This window comes from Vespa crabro, chromosome 1, assembly GCF_910589235.1.
Source record: "Vespa crabro chromosome 1, iyVesCrab1.2, whole genome shotgun sequence".
Taxonomy (NCBI): Eukaryota; Metazoa; Arthropoda; class Insecta; order Hymenoptera; family Vespidae; genus Vespa; species Vespa crabro.
The window spans coordinates 283,464-306,029 of NC_060955.1; the positions used below are offsets into that span (position 1 = coordinate 283,464).

The 22,566-nt window shown below is 44.3% G+C and overlaps 1 protein-coding gene and 1 long non-coding RNA gene across 3 annotated transcripts in view; one reads left to right on the plus strand and one right to left on the minus strand.

Annotated features, from left to right (window-relative positions):
* LOC124432073 (protein rhomboid) overlaps positions 1-22,566 on the plus strand; it is a 233,787-nt gene that overhangs the window by 38,593 nt on the left and 172,628 nt on the right. The gene's annotated exons all lie outside the window — the stretch shown is intronic.
* LOC124432121 lies at positions 1,769-21,994 on the minus strand. The gene is made up of 3 exons (XR_006944188.1): positions 19,890-21,994; positions 8,655-8,836; positions 1,769-2,265 (listed from the first exon to the last, which is right to left on the minus strand). It is a non-coding gene; the product is annotated as an uncharacterized LOC124432121 (long non-coding RNA).

Consider the following 22,566-nt stretch of genomic DNA (forward strand, 5'->3'; position numbering starts at 1 on the left):
GGATGAGAGCACGTACCGGCGTGACTCGAACAGAGGAATACCTAACTAGCGTATGCGTGTGCGTCTGCTTGCGCTTCTATGTGACAAAGAGACGTAGAATGCCTGATTAGACGAATAGAGTTCCGACTTTGCGATTTTTTCCTAATTAGTAGCTTAGACGGATCTACTTTCCTGCACAAATAAAAACGTCTTGTTAACGTTTTCAATGAATTTCTTCGTAATATTAGTCTCGTAGTGTTAGATAAACGCTACTACTTATCTAAATGGCAGGCGATCGCCTGCCTTTGTAGAAATTTTATCGTTGAAAACAAAATTTCTTCTAGGCGCTCGTCTCTTCGTGGAATCGACAAAGTTTCGTACGCTCCATCTGTTTCGTCTGGAGTAGTCTGAAACCTGCGAGAGAGAGAGAGAGAGAGAGAGAGAGAGAGAGAGAGAGAGAGAGAGAGAGAGAGAGAGAGAGAGAGTCAATATACTGACATTATATATATTATGGTAATGTCCGATATTATCGTCCAAGTCATCGAACCGTACAAAATTCGTATAACTCGCAACGTATACGCTTTACCTCCCCTCTCCTAAAATAATGGAAACGTGTTCTTTCTCGGTCTATTTCCCTGGCTCACCAAGCAGACGAGAAAAGAAAAAGAGAATCGGAATAAAAATAAGGAAGAAAAAAAAAGAAGGAAAGAAAGAAAGGAAAAAAAAATAGAGGGAGAGGGTAAGAGTTTTTCGTCGAAACAGTTTAGTATAATTTCCGATGGCCGGTGCCGGACATCGAGCAATTTTCAAGCGACCGTATTCCCGCTTCGTTTCCCGCTCCGTTACCCGCTTCGTTTCCCGCTCTTTTTCCCTCTGGTATTCCAGGGACCTAGAATGCTCTCTCGGTGAAACTGGCGTCGAAATCAACTGCAAGCTTGGCTATCGGCCAGCCGTGATCGTTCGTCGATTCGACTTGCTTTTACCTTCTCTTTTTAAGCCTTTCTCACTCCGTCTCTCTCTCTCTCTCTCTCTCTCTCTCCCCCCCCTCTCTCTCTCCCTTCGATTCTTAAAATACGAAACGCATGGATTATTTCTATCTCTGGTCTTTTTTCTTCTTCTCCTTCTTTTTCCTCTCTTCTTCTTCAGTAATTTATCCAATACGGTCGGGGGTCGATACACGCGATGGAAGGATACATCTTTGTATGAAATCTCAAGCGAAATATTTGATTCGTTGCTCGGTGTGGCAATTATGGTAATGCAGAACGTGGTTACCACGCTTTGCCGGTGGTCGTGCGGTGTAATATCTCGTTTCGCGATAATACATTGCAGGATACATCGCAGGATACATCGTATGTACGGTCTACGTATTGTACGTACCGGTTCGACTATTACCCTGATTACAACGGCTCGTTCCTTAATTGGAATACGCATCGTATTACAAAGAGTTAAAAATATCGTCCTTTTCTGTTTCAACGGGAAGGATAATAATCTAAACGCGTTCTTAATAAGTGTCGGACGAATGAGGTATCAGGTTTGTCGATCGTTTGATTAATTAACGTCGGCCCGTTAAGTAGACGACGTAACGTTATTGACACTTGCTTAGACGGTAGCCCGTTAATCATCGTACTCGTTGATTATGAGGAAGGACGCTAATTGCGAGACCGATTAGGATCCGGAATTCTATTTCGAGAAGGCCTTTATCGTCTAACAAAAAGTTTCTCTTCCTCGAGGATTTCTACGTACAAGGATTGGTAGGTATGCTCAACTATATAATTGTTCATATTTTATCAAGTTTCGTAAATTCTCGTAAGAAAAAAGTATAAAGGTCAAGAAGATTTTGACTGACAATAACAAAAATGCTTAGAATTTATGGACTTTCAACTTTTAACCTAGGAATATAGTATAACCACATAACTTTTCAAATTTGAAGCGAGTACAAAGTAATTTTCGGTTAATTCTAGCGCGCAAACTAAAGCGCACCTTTAATGTATTTCCACGGGATAGTTGGTAGTTGTTCAGGGTTGCATTCTTTCACGCGTACGTCGATTCCGAACGACCGCCCTGGGCACGAGATACTTACTTTAGCGATATTTCGAGATTCCTGAGAGCTCCGAAACGGTACGAGCTTTCATGGTTGCCCTCGCGAATCGCGCGAGAAACTTTCTCAGCGTGAAATTCTACGCTAGCCTCGATAGGGTATTCCTCGTCCGATGGTGTACACTTTTATCGTACTTTTTCACAGCTTTATCGCGTATTTCGCCACTTCCTTCTTCCTTCTTCTCTTTCCTAAAACAAACAAGTTTTATCTTAGACGCGTGTGCGCGTGCGTGCATGCGGCGCCTTTGACGCGAAAGTCTCGTTATTTTCTTTCGCATCGCGAAACGTTAAAGATCGTCGAAATGAACTTTTCGAGAAAAGAGTAAGAGATATAAATGTTTCTGAATGAAGAAAAGTAGAAACTGTTAATATCTTGTGTGGTGTTCGCTCGTGAATTTATTCAAAAAATAAAAATAAACTGATAACAGATAAAGAATAAATAAATATAAAAAAAAAAAAAAAAAAGAAAAAAGGAAACAAAACAAAAGATAGACCGAGACTCGATTTTTCTTTTTACCCTAGCATTATTATATTCGGAGCGAGCGATTCTCGTAAGCAAGAAGGATGATATCCGGATCCTTGCGGAAATCTTATCGATGGTATTCCATCGGGGATCATCGCGGAGACGAGAAAGAGAGAGGGAGAGATCATCCCTATGGAAGTACGTGAAAGTCGTCTTCTCTAACCAACCACGGAATCATGCCCGTAATTTTTCTTCGACGCAGCTTTTACGATTCTTGCGGGACGCGAAAGGCGAAAGAAACGAAGGTGAATGAGTGGAAGAGGGTAATAAAGCATCGTTTTAGCCTCCTCCTTCCTCCCTCCCCCTCTTCTCCCCTTTTCGCTTACTTACATCCAATCCCTTCTCTCTTCCCTTCGTTCGTTTCCGTATTTTCTTCTTTTCTCTGCCCTTATAGCCCTGGGAAGGTACTCGCAGCACAAGTTACCGTGGCTGCTACGAGCCGGACGTGAGAATTGATGGAGCTCATAATTTAAAAGAAATCACAATTTTTTGAAGAAGCTCTTCGTACAATTTTTTTTACTTTCTCTCGCTTCGTTATTCCTCTGTACGCCCCTTCTTCCTTCTTTCTCTCCCTCCCCCCCCTCTCTCTCTCTTGCTTCCTACTCTTTCTTCAGACGCGGCTCGAAGAGATAGGATAAAAGAGGAAGATAGGAATAAAATAGCGATAAATTTGCATTACACCATAAATCCAAGCGCACGAGAAAGAGAGATATACTCGGTGTGCTCATCTCCTCCTTTCTTTTTCTCGTACTTTTTCCTTGTAGACGAAAAACGAGAAAATACCCTTAGAAAGAGTTTCGAAGAACTTCGACGGTTGTGACTATCTCGATAAGGTGGAAGGAAGAGAACGAAAGATATGTGTGTGTGTGTGTGTGTGTGTGTGTATATATATACATACATATATATATATATATATATATATAGAGAGAGAGAGAGAGAGAGAGAGAGAGAGAGAGATCCGTCTTTTTGCCGTCGAAACCATGCCGCAACGGTGAACTCATGTTTGGGATCCACGAATCGATATGCATATAGACTTCCGACTGAAAAATATTCGTATAAAAGCTTTTTATGATTCTCCATCGAAGATACGAGCCCGACTCGTCGTTCCAATTTTATATTTGCTGATGTTGGAAACGTATTCGTATCGTTTCGTGCGGGCACCATGGTATAAGGTAATATTTTACGAAATAACCGCATAGAAATGTATACACGTGACTCGGAGACACATTGTACCTTTGGTCTCGGAGACTCTCTCGTCGAATGATTTTTTCTCGAATGGTCGTCATTCCTTGATGCCTTCCCTCTTAATTATTGCTACGCTAATTGTCTTTAATCGAAGTAGAAGTTGACGGGGATTGTTGGTATTTAATTACGATAAAGGAGTCATTAACGAAGACGAAGAGGCATCTATCGAGAATGGAACAGGCAGCGACACTACGCGACACCTGCTGCGAGGGAAATCGAGACGGAGTCTCTTGGAATAACGAGAAGAAGGAGAAAGACGAGAGGGAAAGAGGAATCGAGCACGCCACATACCGAGAGGGCACCTTCCTTCTTACCCTGCCTCTTTCTCCTTTTGCCGTGTATATTTTGACGATTCTCTTTGAAAAAAAGCGTTGAAAGTAAGAGATACAGCTCGTTACGTTTGCTCCGGCATTTTTTTGTCTCTGTGTCACTCGAGATCATTTGCATGCAACTTCTTGCGAAGGCACGCGATAAAAGAAAAATGTTCTTGGATGGGAAAGGACAAATGGGAGAGGATGTCTTGAATTTTATTCATCTCTGTGTGCTCTTTCGTTTTGTCACAATTAATGCTCCCTTCTTCTTCCTTTTCTTTAGGACCGTTCGTTAGTTGAATGCAATTTAAATGAGCGTGACTCGAAAAATTAGCCTCACATTTTCTTCCTTTTTCAATAATCGCTCGAAAGGATTTTCGCTCGACCGCTCGGAGGAGAGCTTTCACGCGCGTATTTAAACTCGAGCGAGTTAAAATCGCCGTGCTAAAAACGATCCACAATTTTTCGAAGAATAAAACTAGAGTAAAACTTTCGAAGTAAAGAAATTATTGATTTTCGTTATCGTCGTACGAAAGAACAACTGCAGAGGGGAAAAAATATTCGAGCTCGAAAAAAATTTAATCCGAGAATGAACGATATAATTCGCGGGACGAGAAGAAAGCTGAAAAAATAAGTAATTATTTTGAGATAAAATTAGAAAGTCTCGAGCAATATATTCTCGAGTAAAATATTTCGCGCGGAAACGCTCGCTGAATTGGGAAAAGCTGTCTAGCGGGAAAAAATCGCGGAAAATATTTGGAATATCTCCGGCTCGAAAGTTTAATTAGTAGAACGTCCTTTCATGGGTTCGTACGTTTCGAGTCGCTCGAATTCGACGTTCATTCGAAGGCCATTTGTTCAGCCCCTCCTTCTCCTCTCCCCCTTTAGGCCCTTCCTCTGGTCTCTATCTGCGCTCTCGTAGAGCGAGCGTGCGCGATATCGCTCGCGTGGTACTCCTTTCGTTTTTTTTTCCCATTTTTTTTCTTATACTCTTTCTCTTTTTCCGCAGCCACGAAAAAGCGCTGACGAAGACGGAGAACCGACGCACGGCGAGCAATGCGATAGAGCGTGAAACCGCGATAACGTTTTTAACTCGCCTCGCATGCCTCTCACGCACCTATCCCTCCAATTTTGTCTCTTCTCTTCAACGGTTTCTCCTCGCATTTTTATCGATTTATCTCTTTTTTCTTTTTTTCTTCCTTTTCCCCAATCTTTCGACACACCGCCGATCAGTAGGCGTACCTAGTCGTGTATGTCCTTTTATCAAAAAATTTCATCAGAAACGTATTAAAAGGCAATATCGTTTGTTACGCTCAACGTATCCTAACATACGTTATCGCGCGAGAGGGAAAGGTCAAATCTCCGAGCAGGTGCCTAGAGGAGGATGCAGATACTGGAAACAGGATTTTACAAGAGACCGTCGAAATACGACGTGTTTCGCTTCGTCGCGTCAAACAGCTGCACATGGCGCTTAGGTACCTACAAAGGATCTAACTTAGCGGGATGTGTTCTTCGCACAAAGGCTTCGTTATACCTTCCGGAATGGCATCAGCATACAAACTATATCGAATTATCCGATACAAATCCTGGCAAACGATGTCCGGTTTACAAGCGACTACGAGTACATGGGACCTTCCAACGTTGACTTTGTACAGTATCAAGGGTACGAACGATCAAAGTAACGAATGAAACTTTTTTATCTCGTTCAAATATTTCTACAAGTCTTTTTAATGTTTCGAAATAAATTCCTCGCGCTTTTCGACGAACAAATAGAATATGTTATTCAAAGTGTTGGAATTGAAAAGAGGAAAAAGAGAAAGAAACGTACTCGAGAGGGTAATCGTTAGGGGAAGAAACGTCTGGCAAGTTCCGTGGCGAAGCAGAACATTCTTTGGCAGAAGGCGAGGAAGGAGGCGGTCCAGCGTTTGCCGAGAGAAGGGGGAACGTTTATAACGGGGTACGCGTGCACTTCGTCGATCAGAAATGGGTATCGCAAGGCGAGCTCGTAGAAAAGAAAACGCTTGGACCTGCCCCTTTGGGCAGTACGTTCAAGTGGAACGCGCGTTACGCGCATCGGCGTACCGCCTAACGGTCGATCTTCGCGTCAGGAGATTATGCAATAGTTCCCGAGGGACTCGAATCACCGCGCGTCACGTTTTTCGCTCGAATATGAACACCTTTGTCCTATCGTTGTCAATTATTATTTAACCTCTGGCCGTGTTATAAAGGCTAGACAAAATGGAATTATCCGATAAAGGGAATTCGTTCGAGATAACCTTCCAACGTTCATTAAATATCGAATAATCGTCGAAACTGAGATTATTTCTAAATGATGATAATCGATGCTACGACGAGATCGTCCGTGGCACCGAAAGGATTTCTCCCGAGTTAATTTCACTCGCGGTGTTAGCGTCTCTCCAGGCCTTCCATCGAAGTTAACGTCTTGATTCCCGCGTAGTCACGTAGGTTGCGATTAAATGACGCTTACGCGGCGAGCACGAGAGTCGTCCGTAATTGGATGGTACGTACCATCTCCGTTCCGCGCGAGAAATGGCTAGCGTGAGAATTAATCCGTTTGCTACTTCGCTCTTTCCCCTCGACTCCTCTCCATTACGCATGAGCAACGTGAGGGCTCGCTTTTATAAAATTTTATCTATTCCGTTTTAACGAAGAGGAATGTTCAATATCATTAAGAGAAAGAAAGAGAGAGAGAGAGAGAGAGAGAGAGAGAGAGAGGAATCGGGGAAGATATTGTTCTCAACTTAAAGTATTATCTTATTTCAGACTGATTGAAATTTAATTAAGACCGGTAAGACAACGAGTGTTTTAATAATAAGCTTCATAATTATACGGAGTCGCAAAACGATAGAAAAAGAAAGATATTCTTTATCTTTGTACAATATGTTTACTCGAACGGTGAAAAGCTTAAGAAAGGAGAAGTCGAGCGCGTATTTCGATCGAAAATGGAGATGGTGGAGGGCCGGAATCGCGACGGTCGTCGTCGGGACGCGACCGAGACGCGACCGAGACCGACGCGCCTCTTTTCAGGGACACGTTCGCGTGGGTCGGACCGGAACTGGTATGATTCACGTCGTGGCGTTAGCCGTGAGACTGGCGGAATACCACCGACTCCACACACGTGCACTGGCATCGTTCGACCGAGAGCTCGATCTTCTCCCTTTAGTCTCTCTCCCTCTCCCTCTCTCTTGATCTCGCGAGAGATCAACGTTCGCGCGTGCACGCAACGGCACCGACGACGGCACCGACGACGACGACGACGACGACGACGACGACGACGACGACGACGAGGAGGAGGCGCCTGCTCTCGTTCTTAGAACGTCTCGATGACTTCTACTTTTTCCTTTCTTCCTTTACTTTGCAGCGAAAAATTTTTCGACGACTCTATTCGTCGTTTAAACGATGAAAAGCAACGAAACGAGGAGTAACATTTTTAGCGAGAAAATCGTCCGGCTCGCGTCAAAATGAAGCGAGGATAAGGGAGATAGGAAGTCGGATCTTTTAGCGGGACGCGCTTTCTAATTCGAGCACTTACCGGGAAAGGAATCCGAATCGCGCAAACCTAGAGTAGCTAGAAGCGTACGGAATTCGATCGGTAGATAAACGGGACGGAACTATCGTCGAAAGGAATCAGCATCAAGCCAAGTTTCACTTTGATCCGATGAAGTTCGAGTAAATGGCCGAAATCGAGATCTTCTTGGAATGGAACTTAAATTCGGATCGAGTCCTAATCAGATTCGAGCTATTCCAAGAGTTCGAGCTCCAACTTTTTAGACGATCGCAAATTCGTTCTCTCTGCCCTGCTTTCCAATGAAATTATTTCTTGTGGATTGAACGAGATCGACCTATTACCTACGTCAGAGCTTACACGAGTCGCACCTTAGGACATCCTATTCTATCTTTATTTTCAACGTTGAAACTTCTCGTTAGGAGAAAATCCTTCCGCGTAAATACAAAATATTTGGAATATTTGCTCATAACATTAACAGCTAACGTATCTACGTATAATATCCGTTAATATTCTAAGGTATCTTTATATCGCATTGACAACAACAGAATCCTTTAGAACAAAACGAAACTCCCGAGGAGTCTTTCTATCAATGAAATCGAGTATCTGCGAGCGTATATCTCCCCGTCCTTCCTCTCTCCGTTAAAGACTTTCCTTACGTCAGGCAACGTCTCCGAAAAGGAAGACAATGGCGCGTGGGTCGATGGTTACGTGTCCGGTCGTGTATGCGTGCCACGTAGGTAGTCGTAGGGCGTAGTACGACCGTACTGTAGACGTAGCACGATCATAGACTGACGTAACGCGAGGCCCGCGGTACTTAACGATCGCTGCCATTGCGCGTTAAAACGATTACTTCCGCTCTAGCCCGAAGCTAGAGAGAGATAGAGAGAGAGAGATAGATAGATAGATAGATAGAGAGAGAGAGAGAGAGAGAGAGAGAGAGAGAGAGAGAGAGAGAGAGAGAGACACTTACATTCGCCCTACTAGCTCCTACTCGGCCGTACTCTACGTGCTTACGAGCCATCCAAACAACATCCTGCTTCCCCCTTTACCTTCTCGATGGATGGTACCATCGCACCAATAACGCTGTCCAAGGCGTGCCTCTCTAAACGATTCATGCGATCTCCTTCGAATCCGGATCGAGTCTAATGTGACCTGAAATCATAACGTCGAAGCCAAATCAAATTTTCATCTTTAAAATGTACAACGAGCAAAGTTAGTTATTTCGATGAAAATACGTGACGAGTACTTGTAATAACTCCAGTTAACTCGCTTATAATTATTTTTACTCTTTCGATCGTTTACTAGCAATAATAAACTGTTGCATAAAGTCGGGTTTTACGAGCGAGTCAATCCATAGATTAGATTTGAGTATTCTCACGTGGGACGTGAATTGTGCTTCTGGCCGTACGAAATAACGACTTTTTTTTCCGAATAAACGACTAGAATAATCGATGAAAATTTGGATGAAAATATTTCATAGACGGATTATAATCTACGTTTTCTACATTCCTGCCGACATTCCGTTTTAGCCTTACAATCTTATCTTCCTGTTAGGTCAAAACGAGCAACACCTTGAGACGAGAACTCACCTTATTCCGATAGTTCGGGGCAAGTTAACCGTATACCGAGTATTTCGCTCTTGTATATATCGCTCATAATCGAGAACACGAACGGTTGCGGTTTAGCGAAACTGCAAAACGTTTAGACGCATAACCCGGTCGGTAGCATAGCGAGAGTAAGAGAGGGAGAACGATAAAGGGGAAGAGAGAGGGTGAAGCACTTTGGGAAGAACGGCCGAAGGGTGATGATGGTGTTACGCCGATACGAGTCGAGCGTGTATCCGTTATGGTATACACGTGTAACTATTACCGAATGGCCGGCAAGCAATATACGCGCCGGTATTCCGGCATTCCGCATTCCGCGAGCAACTCGATTTCCGATCCGCCCTTTGACTGACGCCCTTCGACTGCTCTCTCTCTCTCTCTCTCTCTCTCTTTCTCTCTTTTATTGCCGCTCCAGTAAATGACGATTAGCCCGTTTCCAACGACTCGTTAGTCTATTACTATATTTATACCGGTGCGAGTGGAGAGAGATCGCACTCCGAGATAACCTTCGATGACCGATCCTATTCCTATTTCGCGCGATACGCAAAATCATATTACAGTTTTTCTCGCGTAAGCTCTGACGGAGAATTTGACGTCTCCGTCGTGCGCATCGAAATTGTTATCGCGAGATCGTGGCTTCGAGTACGCGAGTTTCGCACGGACTCACCTTGAAAAGCGGCAAGTATGAATAGGCAGTTATATTCGAGTTAAGAAGGCGCGCTTTACTCCTCCGCGCTGCATTACGTGGTGAGAATAGCATTCCGATGCGAGCCTCGGCATTGTTCTCCTCGCATCGAACCACTCGCTACTTCCTCCATCGGATATCTCTTACGCAACGCGAGAATTATCTGAATCGATCCGTGCACTTGGTCGAGGAGGATGAACTTTTCTCTCAAAGTCGCATGAATCATCGCGAGTTATTAAAAATTATTCCGCACATTTTTCTTAGTTTTAACGATTGCGGAATTACGAACGAACGAAATCTTATTAAATTATCGTTTCGCCCACAACGTTATAATATTAACCGGAAAGAAGATCAAAGATTAAGTCGATCGATGGAAAAAAAATCGTCTTTTAAGGCGATCCTATTCGGCGTGTAGTTTTCGTCCCGAGTCATAGGACGAAAATAATCATGATTCGTGAAGATATATTTATATACTCCAGTTGTCAAGAATTCCGTAATATTATTTGTCCTGAAACGACGATCGTCGGGCGTGCCGATCGCAACGCCTACTTTTACGTTTCTCAAGTGTCCTTCCTTTTACGAGAGGGAGGGAGAGAGAGAGAGAGAGAGAGGGAGATTCGTAGAAAAAGGAAAATACAAAAGGAATCTGCCTCGACAAGCAAAGGCGGCGCCTCGATGGGCAAGATAGGAGTAAGGCAAACTCGACGAACGACATGATGCGGTCAACGACGTGTCCTCCGACGCGTTTGCGCGCGAACCCAACATTCCGTGCGATGATTCGATCATCGATACGAGTGTCCCGAGAGAACGACCGATCGAGCGACTGAGAGAGAGAGAGAGAGAGAGGAGAGAGAGAAAGAGTGACCTTCGCGCGATCAGCAACCCTTCCGTTCTTAACTCGTAGTTCAAGTACGACCAGATCTACGAGACGATCAACATACAGGGTGTATCACAATAGAGCGTCGACATGGCTCTAGGGGTTGATAAAATAGGTCTCCCATTATTATTTCATAAAAATTAGTATGGTCTCGTTAAATCAATGGACGAACATTCTCTTTCTCTTTCTCTCTCTCTTTCTCTTTATCTCTTTGTATCTTCTAATCTTATCCAGCGAAACGGTCGTCGACGAGCTTAACTGGCGCGACATTAAACGGTATCGCCAAGAATTTCTCGGTGTAATTCGAACTTTCGATATAATTTCTAGAGAAACGTTTCGTCGCATTGCGCTAGTTTGAGAACGACTATCGTACGGATAGAGGCAACTCAGAAAACGAAGCAGTTGGATATGCAAATGGCTATGGGGAAACTTGCGTGCGAGTTTTGCTCGAAAAAGTGCGTAGGTATAACGGAAGTCAGTCTCGTGTCGTCGTCATTAGAGATGACGCTCGTCCCGTTTATTTCTCTCTTCCTGTATCCTATGGGAAATCGTAGAGAATCATGGAAACTGCCTTCCATCCCCGAGAAGCCGTGTCGAAAGTAGTACGGATGCTAATGCATCTCGCACATCTCAACTTTCGAGATAGATTTTAATACAGGTAATGTATTAATTCTACCAGCACACGTTAGTTCGATCCTTTGGATTCTAAATGTAGTATTTAATTCACGTGTATTTTCTCTCTCTCTCTCTCTCTCTCTATCGCGCGCGCGCGCGCGCATTAACATTGCAATTGGCATTTAAAATAAATCTCAGTCGATCTCTTTATCGGTCTCTTTCGCTTTCTCTAGCGAGGGGTACGCGTCCGGTGGTCCGAAGAGTGATCGATCCTATAGGCTCTCTGCTCTTCGTCCTTCCATTCGATTCGTTTCGACGGGGCGTGGATGGATAGGAAGTAAAATATGTATGTGCAAATTTTATTCGAAGCCCGACCTCGATACGCTTCGTGATCGATCTCGCTTGAAATAAGTAGAAGAAGAGCGAAAGGGAGGGAAAGAGGGTCGAAGTAAACTCGTCGAGTCGATCCTTGCCGCTTGTCGTTTACTTAGCGCGACAGGAGAGAGAGAGAGAGAGAGAGAGAGAGAGAGCGCTAGCGGCTTATTCTAAAGTAAGGATTCTCCTTGACACGAAACATTATCAACATTCTCAATTGTTATCGAATGAAAAATATAACGACGTGCGCCTTCGAAACCAATTCTAAGACTCTCGAAAGTATTATCTTTCTCCAAGTATCGCGACATTCGTCTTTCATTCGTTATAGATAGAAGTTAGCGGTGATGCAGACGTATAACGTCTGCAAGAAGAAGCATCCCAAGAGCGTTTCATTCTCAGGAAAGGCCGGAGATAGTTCTCTCGTAATCGAGAGCAACGAAGAGAGAGACCGAGAGAGAGAGAGAGAGAGAGGGAAAGCAGACTGTGAGCTAGAGACAGCCGTTTAATTCCCACGCGTACGATCACCCTTATCGAAGCATTCTCCTTTCTCCATCCTTTTCCTTTCTCTTTCGTTTCTCCAACGTTTTTCCAAAGCGTTCCACAACCCTCTTGCTCCTTCTTCCTATTTCTGCGAATTATACGCACGATCGAGCGTGGAAGAACAGAGTATCGCTCTTAAAGAAGAGCGATTCTCGTTTGCCACTCTTATCGAAGCGAGTACGTTTGCGATAACGAGAATATCGCGAGAATTCTCTTCTCCCTCTTCAAGCCGCCCACTTTGGCTTATCGACGATTTCTCTTTTACCATGTATGTGCGTCGCACGTGTGAAAAAGTCGAAAGATTTTGGAGTCTTTCCCGAATTTCTCTTTTCTTTTTTCTCTTTCTTTAAAGGCTTCGCCTACTCGCGCTAATGGTGCCAACGGGAAAAGAACTCGAGTTGAGTCTCTTGAGACTCAGAACGCTATATAATATGGGTACACACCCGACACGGACGACGAAACGGATTTCTTATCTCGTTGAATTTGTGCGTCTCGATAGCGAGTTTCCCACGCGAGGATCTAACGATCTCAAATATTTGAAATCGAAACGTTGTTGCTGGTCTCTCTCTCTCTCCCTCCCCACCTTCGCTAGCTCTCACTTTCTTTTACGACGAACGTATCGCGCAGCTAGCTGGAAAGATTAACTGAATCCACGTTCTCCATTTGATTTCTCCTTTCGAGATCTAGCGAACGAAAAACTCTTTCATAACCACGGACATGCAACTATTTAAGGTCGCGTATTTGCATGAAAATTCTTGCCAAGATTGCTGGTGCCAGTTTGCATGTCAATGGGAACGAGCGAGTAAAAAAGATCCGTCTGCTGATGGCGCGGATATATTAGAAGAACGCCCCGGCACTTTAGAGTGGCTTAGTAATTTTCTAGATTTAGATCGCGAATCGCGATGTTGTCGTACACACGTTGAAAGCTCCGAGCGGATTTCCTTTTAGTATAATAAAGCCAGGAATAGAGCGGGAGAAGACAATAAAATATTCGAGTGAAACGCATAAACCCAACGAACTTACAAAAGTTTAGAATAAAGAAGCTTGTTCGGTGCTTCGCAGTAGTATTAATAATAATAATAATAATAATAATAGATATAATAGTGATATAAAGGATCATCTCTCCTGCCGTTTTACACCACGATTCAATCCTCCCAGTCACGCCCTTCTTTCTTTCTCTCTATTTTCCAATAATACCAGAGATCTCGCGATAAATACATATGTATATATATATATATATATATCGAGTAGAGTAGTTTAGCGAAAGGCCAATCGTTGCTGGAACGATCACGGCAGGCATACGCGAAGGATCGTTGCTACGTGAAGGCTCGCCGGTGTATCCGGAAACGATAAGTCGTCGTCGGGCCCTTTTCTTCGAAAGCTTCGCTTCGCAGGAAAACATCGATTGGGAATCCAATCGAAGCGGTTAACGTATGAAAATCGGTGATGCTTATTGCACGTTCGAAAACAAAGAAGAGAACCAAGGAGCTATTTTCTTTCGAGAAAGAAAGAGAGAAAGGATTCTTTGAGTTTAATTCCGAGTTAGAAAATTGAGGCATCCCTGGTAGTAGGTCCGTTCCCCATTTTTTTTTTTATCCCTTTTTCTCTTTTCTCGTTTTACAAACGACCAGTTGCACACGCGGTAATTGTAGCGCACAATGAGATTTCGTGCGTATTGCACTCTTGCCTCTTGCACTTCTGTACCTCTCTATGCTTGGAAATATTTACCCAATAACCGAACGGCCCGGCGCAGGACGAGAGGATTCTCGATATGGGAAAGAAGATATCTCCTCGATACTTGAAAATTCATTCGATCTCGCAAAACGGCCGTTTTGCGAATCACACGGCAAATTTAGGAAATTTCTTTGAGATTGGATCACGTTGATACGATTTTTATTATCGCCCTGCATTCCTTTTATGCGCATTTTCTACCGTTTAACGAATGAAAAAATTCTTCCCGTTTTCCGATGATATGTATTTCGGCGTAATCGGTATACGGTACGGCAAGGTTCACGAACTATTCAACGTTTCTATTCAAAGGTCTTTACGAAAGCGTCTCTTTACCTTAAGTACAAGAGCCGAACGATTAAACGAGGAGAGACCGTATTATATTACGCCATAAAGGGTACGTCCGAGCTTTTGCGTGCGTTCCAAAGGTACCATTCCCACAATCCAGCTTTCGCTCTCACCTTTCCTATCCTCGAATGTTATTTAACCGTCTCGTCCATTAACGAGGTTGGTCAACGTGTATGCACCTTTTATGCAGTATTCTTATCATCGTACATTTGACGACGTTGGTTTATTACTCTGACACGTAACATTTAATTAAAATATGTAATTAGTTTGTTGCGTGTTTGTTGCCAAGAAATTGCAAATGTTGACTAAAGTTTGACGATAAAAAAAATGGATCATTTATCAAAATAATAAATTTACTTTTTCTCTCTATAGATCGCAGTTCGTAGCCGTAAATGGGATAAGAGCGAGTTTAGAAGGCAACCCTTGTAATCTCTGGGTTCGTGCTCGCGATCGATAATCAGGCACTTTGGGTTCTTGCTATCGATTATCCGGACGGACGTTAACGAGCGACTCGATCTCTCTTTCGTTAGTAGCGTACTCGCGGTATTCGCTCTCTCTCTCTCTCTCTCTCTCTCTCTCTCTCTCTCTCTCTCTCTCTTTCTCTCGTGGCGCACGGCATTGCGTAAATCTTGGCGAGTCTGAGAGCCCCGAGGACCCGGGAGTAACACCTCTTGCTCGTAGGTCGAAGCGCCGGCCATAAATATTTGAGAGTTCGAAGCGATCCTGCCCACCCGGGACGCGATGGTACTTTTCTCTCGCTCTCGCAGAGACACGCGCCCACTCCGGACCCACGCCCACGCCCGCATACCAAAGGCCCTTTAACTCTTTCTCTTCCTTACCTTTTCTTCTCTCCTTCGCACCGCGACAACGCACTCCCTCTCTCTTCCCCTCCCCTCAACTCTCTCTCTCTCTCTCTCTCTCTCTCTCTCTCTCTCTCTCTCTCTCTCTCTCTTCTCGATCGCGAACGTCCTCGTGTTTCGGACGCGCCGACGTAACACCTTCATCTGCTTCGGCTCCGAATATCTTAGCTCGTCGTGACTGAGAAAGAGAGAGGAGTCTGGGAGGCCGTCGATGCCGAGCCTGGGAAAAACGCCCACGCATGCGAACGCCACGAGATAGAGACAGATTCAAAAGGACGAGACACGCCTGACGTCATCCTCGCGAAACTCGTCAATTATAGCAAATCTATCTTTCGGCTTCCATATTCGTTGATAGAGAAACGACAGAGAGATAAGGGTGTTACGCAGGCTAGCGAATAATCGAGATCACTTGTCTCATCGAAAGTCGAGAAAAGAGAAAGAGAGAAAACCACTCGTGGAAAGTTTTCACGAAAGTCTTAGCCCGAGTTTCGAAGGTAATCTCGTGGTCGAGTCTCGCGGGAAGCTAGCCTTCTCTGAAATTTCTCTCTCTCTCTCTCTCTCTCTCTCTCTCTCTCTCTCTCTCTCTCTCTCTCTCTCTCTCTTATTTATCTACCCTCGCGAGGAAACAGGAGAGAGAGAGAAAGAACTAAATTTAATTTAGGAGTTGATTTGCATTCGACGAACCGTAACGTTCGTCGCCGTTACGCTCGACGGACCAGTTTTCTCGTTCATTCCTCTCTTTCGAATCAAACTTTCGCGCGGTCTTGTATTTCGAGTGAAAAGTAAGATCGATCGCATACTCGTTTCCTTCTAATAAACCTTAGCTTAATCTTTTAGATATCGAACGCGTGTCTCTTGGAGCGAACGTTACGCCATTCTCTCTCTCCCTCTCGAGTTCATCTCGAGTTCAAGGCGATATTTCGCGAAAATCGAGACTATCGAGCACGCTGGCAAAGTACCCGTCTAAATCGCTTTTTCCTTTAAAAGGGTTTTTCTTCTCTCTCGCTTTCTTTATAGTGCCTCTAAGAAAGGCTATCTTTACTTTCGCGTTTCCTATGCCGTCGACCACGAACAGGACAGGAGACATTCGCTGGAATCGATTTCGTGCGAACGACAGAACAAATGCACTTGGCCGTGACACTTCCATTACTTTGCGTCGTTGTGTATCTCCTGTCCGTTTAGTTTCGTTTCCCGACACCTGTCTCTCTTATTCAATCCTTTTATCTATATGATTCCCCAAAACGGTCTTGGATCGAGAGAAAACGTTTTCTAATTGAACTCTGCGCGTCGAACGAAACAAACATGATCGAGCCTTTCGAAATACGGAAGATCGTAAGTTCGAGTTAGTATTTATAGTTGGACTCATTCGCCATCGTTATAGGTAATCTCTGGTGGGAGGAAGTTGGAAAGAGGAATAAAAGATAGAAAAGTGGAAGTAACGTTGGCTATTTCCTGGTAATGGGAATAAATATCGGTGGAAATCTTACGCTTACGTATATGTATGGGGAAAGAGGGAGAGAGAAAGAATCATAGATATACCAACGCACGTTCGTTCAAAGTTCCTCGAAGCTACGAAGAAAGTTTTTCACTTTATACGAGCAGTCAGCCTTGAAATCGTGTCCAATGAAACGATCCACGGGGGACGGACCTTCCGTCGTGCCCGTAGATTCGTTTCCTTTTTCCGACATACGTTTCTCTCTCTCTCTCTCTCTCTCCTTCTTTTTCTATCTTTTACCCTCGATCCACCGTACACCACGTACCCGCGCGATAATAATGAAAATAGAGGGCAAAAGGTAGCTCCCTTTATACGTCCGGGACTAACTGCGATACCTCTCCTTCGAATCGTCCCACTGCGATATTGGATCCTGTCGTTTCTCAAGGAAAGCCGCGTCGTCTTCTTGCGAAGGTCTACTACGTTTGCACACACACACACACACACATAGACACACGCGCGCGCGTAGCGACGCATATAGGGGAACACAATTTCTAGCTTTCTCCTTCCCATCTCGACCATTATTCTTATTCGGTCGATGGAACGCGGATACGTGTACCTAGAGAGAGGTTCAAAGAACGTTGTTCATTGCTTTTAACGAAAATCGAAAAGCTTTCTCCGCGAGCTATAACCATTTCGACCGTTTAAATGGAATTTTTGTCCTAGCAGATTACGCAAGCCATTCGTATTTCGAGCCAGTACAAGAAGCTAATGCGGTTAATTCGAATCACCGGACGGACGGACTATGTTTGCTTTAAACGTCGGTCATTAGGGAAAAGATCGAACGGCACTTCTCCGTTGTTTAAAGTTCCTACACGAGAATCCTCCAGGAGAATGGATTCCGGCGATGCTTTGCGGATAAGCCAAAGCTCTCGGTGGTTACTACTAGTTGAGCTTAGAGCTATCTAGTTTCGCCATAATGTGGGAGATAGAATCACGAGTTTCGTAAAATATGAAGACGGTTATACGATTTATCCGGTGGTACCACTTTCGCACACACGCCCTATCGTATAGATAACGACGATGTACCGGTGAGGTTGCTTCGTGAGATAAAGAACGAGCACGAGAGGCGAAGAGAATTAGAGAGAGAGAAAGAGAAGGAAGTGGACCGTGGAATAGACATTTTTCACGAGTCAAAGATTGCGACAACCTTTTTCGATCGTAGATGAAACGACGACTAAAATGCTTTCGAACGTAACCAAGGAAAGTGCAATAATAATATAGTAATCGATGTAGCGGAACTTTCATTATCCACGATCCAAAGATTCTAGAAACGTATTCCAGAATATATGTGTACCTATCTATAACGACGCTAACCCTATTTTTCGTTTTTCGTGTTTCAGGTGAGTCTCTTTCGATGACTTTGACCGTTGATCCGAAAGAGGTGGACCTGAAAAATCAGCCTACAAGTAATTTAGACATAAATTATTAAATAATGGAATAGTTCTAGTATGAAAACGCAACGAATTTATACAGATAGACAATTCGTAAAGGATTTAATAGCAATCCTTATTTTATGACATTCCTCGGTTAAGAGAAAAAACAGAGAGTGAGAAAGAACGTAATCCTCGGTATTATCGTAAAGAGAATTTTACAAGTGTCTTAAAGGAATATCGCGAGAATGTCGAGTGGAATTCCAAGGAGCGTAGTTTTGCCGCGAGTAAAGTTAATTTCAGGTACGCGAATGTACTAACTCTGTTCCCCGTTCCGGAGCTCATCGTCCAGCACTCGTAGGTCCGAGTTAACCGCGTCTCGAAAGAACTCTTCTCTCTCTCTCTCTCCCTCATGCGCCTGGAGTACGGACAATTGGTGGGGATGAAAATAAGTAGGGAGGATAGCGATGGAGGGGAGAGGTGGCGCACGGCAGGCGCGTGGCTCCCACGGGTCGCTTTTGCCTCTCTATCCTTTTTCCTCTCTCCACGAGCGCTTCGAATAGAAGGAGAGAGAGAGAGAGAGAGAGAGAGAGAGAGAGAGAGAGAGAGCGCGCTACGTTCGACCACTAGATTCCTTCTCTTTGATAAGCCACGAGCTACGATTCTCGGATTATTGCATCGTCCATCGATTTGGTTACCAATCTGCTACTGTATTATACGCGATTCGATAGAACCTTTATTAAGACGTACTTTTGTAGAAAATTAAAGAACGGCCTTATGGGAGGCTTTTTTTTCGTCGAGATAGATTTCAGAGGACGAGGTAGAGGTCGCGAAGGTCGAGAAAATAACGAGCCGGTCGATTGGATCGGTACCGTGCCGAGAGCGTGGAAGGAGCCGAGGCTAATTGCCAAATTGGCAGAGGAAGTAACGAAAGAATCTTTCGCAGAGCCGTGGTTGCCTGGGCACCGAACGGAAAAGGTTCAAGAACCGAGCTCCGAAGGTCGAAGCTAATTACTTTATTTCGCCGTATAAGTGGCCTTCCGCGAGTAAGGTTCGTGCTCGCCGTGTATACCGAATTAAATGACCCCTCCTTTGACTCTCCATTAGAGTCGATTCGTTCACGAATTCGCGTGAGTCCTCCTTATTAAATATCTCGTACTTTTATCGATTCCTTTTTATTTCTCCGTTCTACTCGGACTATAAAGAGGAGCGCCATTCTCTATTTTCTTCGTTTATCTTACCCGAATGGAACCTTTCCCGGCTTTTCTCCTAATAATCGTCTTTTATGCTACGAACATCCATTAGTATAATTAAAGGTTAAAGAGCTTAACGTTCGTTGGTCGAACCAATTAACGATTCCCTTTTCTTATCGATGACGAGAGTTGTTCGTCCTGGAAACAAGATTCTGATAACTATCCTATTTATTTGCCCTTTTATGAACGAAGAAAGAAAATGGAAAAGAACTAAACGAAAGAATTAAACGACGACGCTCCTTTTTCTCAATGTTAAATCTCCCTGCCTATTGGCTATCCGCTTGATTCTTCTTGCCCGTTCATCACCCTGCGCGACCAACCACCACCTCTTTGTCCTCTTACAGTTCTATTCTTTAAGGACGATAAACAGAGCAGTTCGTTTTATTCTACGATCGAAGAGAACTGACTTTACCGGTAAAGTCGAATCTCTCGACGATTCAATTTTAACGTCTCACCTTTTAGCGCGTATGTGTTCCTCGAACGCATCGATCGATCCTCTTTTAGCGCGAGCGCCTTTTATCTCTCCTTTTTTCCCCACTCTCATTTTAGGAGAACTAACGTGGAAGCAGCTTTATCTAACGCGTCCATAACTCTTAGCCAGTCGCGGAACTACGGCTGACCAGGTCTCTCCCAATAACGCGTCCGCAGTCGTAACGGGCCGGTGCGGTGCGGAGAGAGAAAGTGGCGAACCGGAGGGCCCCTTCTTGGCTCTTATGGAATCGGGAAAACTTACGACTCTGCAAATGAAATCCAAAATGCGACGTTCCAATAGTAGCGCCGACCTGAAATTGTTCACCGGCCTGAAATACGAGTGGCTCCGCTGTCCCAAATCCTGCCCACATATTGGACGAAATCTCTCGATCGGGACTGTCCAACTTTCGACTTTAATTTTGGAAAATGAAGCTCTCTGTCTCCTTTTCGGTCATGATCCTCCCAGTATTTTCGTGGAAAGCTCGACTTCGTATCACCGACCAATTCGAATCTATTTCCCCTTTCGCTCTTGCGTCGATCTTTACTATTAATCGTCTTCGTATAATAGACAAACGGAGTTATATCTATATTTTCTAGTCGCGTCAGATCGCGCGCATAAATCGTTTTCAACGCGTACCATCTTACGTCGAGCATTCTCACCATCAATTTATTTAATAATCCTAATATCAGCATACATCAAAAGCTTAGGTTAATTTGGTAGAAAACGGCGAGTAACTTTGGAAAGCTTCACCTATGCTGGAATCCTCGCGATAGTCACACGCGCAAAACCAATTAATTGGCTCGAATTTAATCTGCTATATCGTTCGAATAAACCCTAATACGCGAAAGTCGACGATACGTGCCTTATCTCTCTTTCTACCTCATTAAATTCGTTCTTCCGGCATTTTCACGCGGCATTTTATTCAGCGCGAAACGAAACTTAACGAGTAACATCGCACGGTCTACTTTTTATTATCTCCAATTTCCTCTTTTACTTCTGCGTATCTGTGAACAAAAAAAAAAAAAAAAGAAGAAAAAAAAAGAAAGAGGAAAAAGAAAATAAAAGCTTTCTAATTTTGCATATTGATAATAAATAAATTCGTTCTTTTTGAAAGATTTGACCGATCTCGTAGTAATGGTACGGTCGAGGTCGCAAACTCAAACTACTACTCATCGTCCTCTTCCCGAGATAGATACAGAAATAGAGATAGACGCTAAGGGAGGACGTTTCGGGCAGCGTGGGTGGTCAATGGGCGATTCAAAGCGAACGTTGCGGTACCGCGTGCGAGAGAGAGAGAGAGAAATCTTTATGGTTTATGGTCATATCTACCTACCCATATGGATGCGCATGCCCGCGGTACGTTTGCCTACGTGCCTTATAAAGTCGCGATCCGGACTCGTTCTAACAATAAGAGCGATGAGCTCGCTTAGAAGTTTACTATTATTCGCTTTTGCTCCTCGCTTACTTTCACTTCCTTTTTCTTCCTCCGACGATAAGAATAAAAAATAAATTTCATCGAGCAATGAAAGTGGAAACGAGAACTCGCAAAGTCGAATTTGTTTTGTAAGCTCGACGAGAGATGCGAGCGTAGGGGAATATTTGATCGTCGGTGCTTGGGAACTGTTATTAAAAGTTTAACCGCGACTTAAAGCGACGACAGAGAGGCGCGTCGGGGTGGGCAGAAATCTCGGCGTGCTTGTCTGCGAGTATATTCGCTATAACCTTCGACCCTCCCTCCTTGTATCTCTCGCTCTCCATCGTCTCTTCTCTCTCTTTCTCTCTCCCTCCCTCTCTTCTCTTTCTTCACAAGTCTCTTCGCCTTTCTCCTAGCTCGCTCGAAGACGATGCGCGTTTCTGCCAACGATCGCGCTGCCGATATCGGTAATTACAGCTTGCGTGCCACTCGCGTGCGCCTCTTCTACCACTTTGTCTCCTCTTCTCTCTCTCTCGCTCGCTCGCTCGGCCTGTGTCGCGTCCTACGGCTTCACGGCCGTAGACTAAACTACAGATTCCTCGCTCATTAAATTATCTCTCGGCTGCGCCCGCGCCGAGAAGAGACTCCCTACGCGACTCTCCTCGATGGCGATGCGTGAAGACTAAGAGAGAAAGGCGTCCGAAATACTTTGAATAATTCATCGTAACGAAAGTGAAGTTTTACGAGTACGCGCGTGGGCATAGTCTGAAACTATAAATCGATTATTAAGCGCTATTTATATGGAAAATGAATGTTAGCTATTCTCTCGGGCTTTCTAGACATTTTGAAATCTCTTTGCGTTCGTTGGCAGACGCAATTACGATAACCGCGACGCGTCCGGATTGCGTCAGGATTGCGTTGTTCTTATCCGTGATCGTGTAGACGATCGAACGATCCGACAAGGTCTACTCTCGTCGGCCCTCTTAGTCACTTTTCTCCCTTTGATGCTTTTCGAAGCGTCCCGCAGTGTTGCCTCGGTTAATTGCTTCTCGTTTATCCCACCTAAGGGACACCTTCCCTTCGTTTCTACTTTTACCGTGCTAATTATGGACGACGTAACGACGACGCCCGTATACTTTCCACCGCAAGGGGAAACGTTGCCCAGGCAAAAGGGTTTCATTCTCTTCTCGCTCTTCGAATTTTCTTTACAAAGCCGAGAGATATCGTCGTTATTAAGCAATTAGCA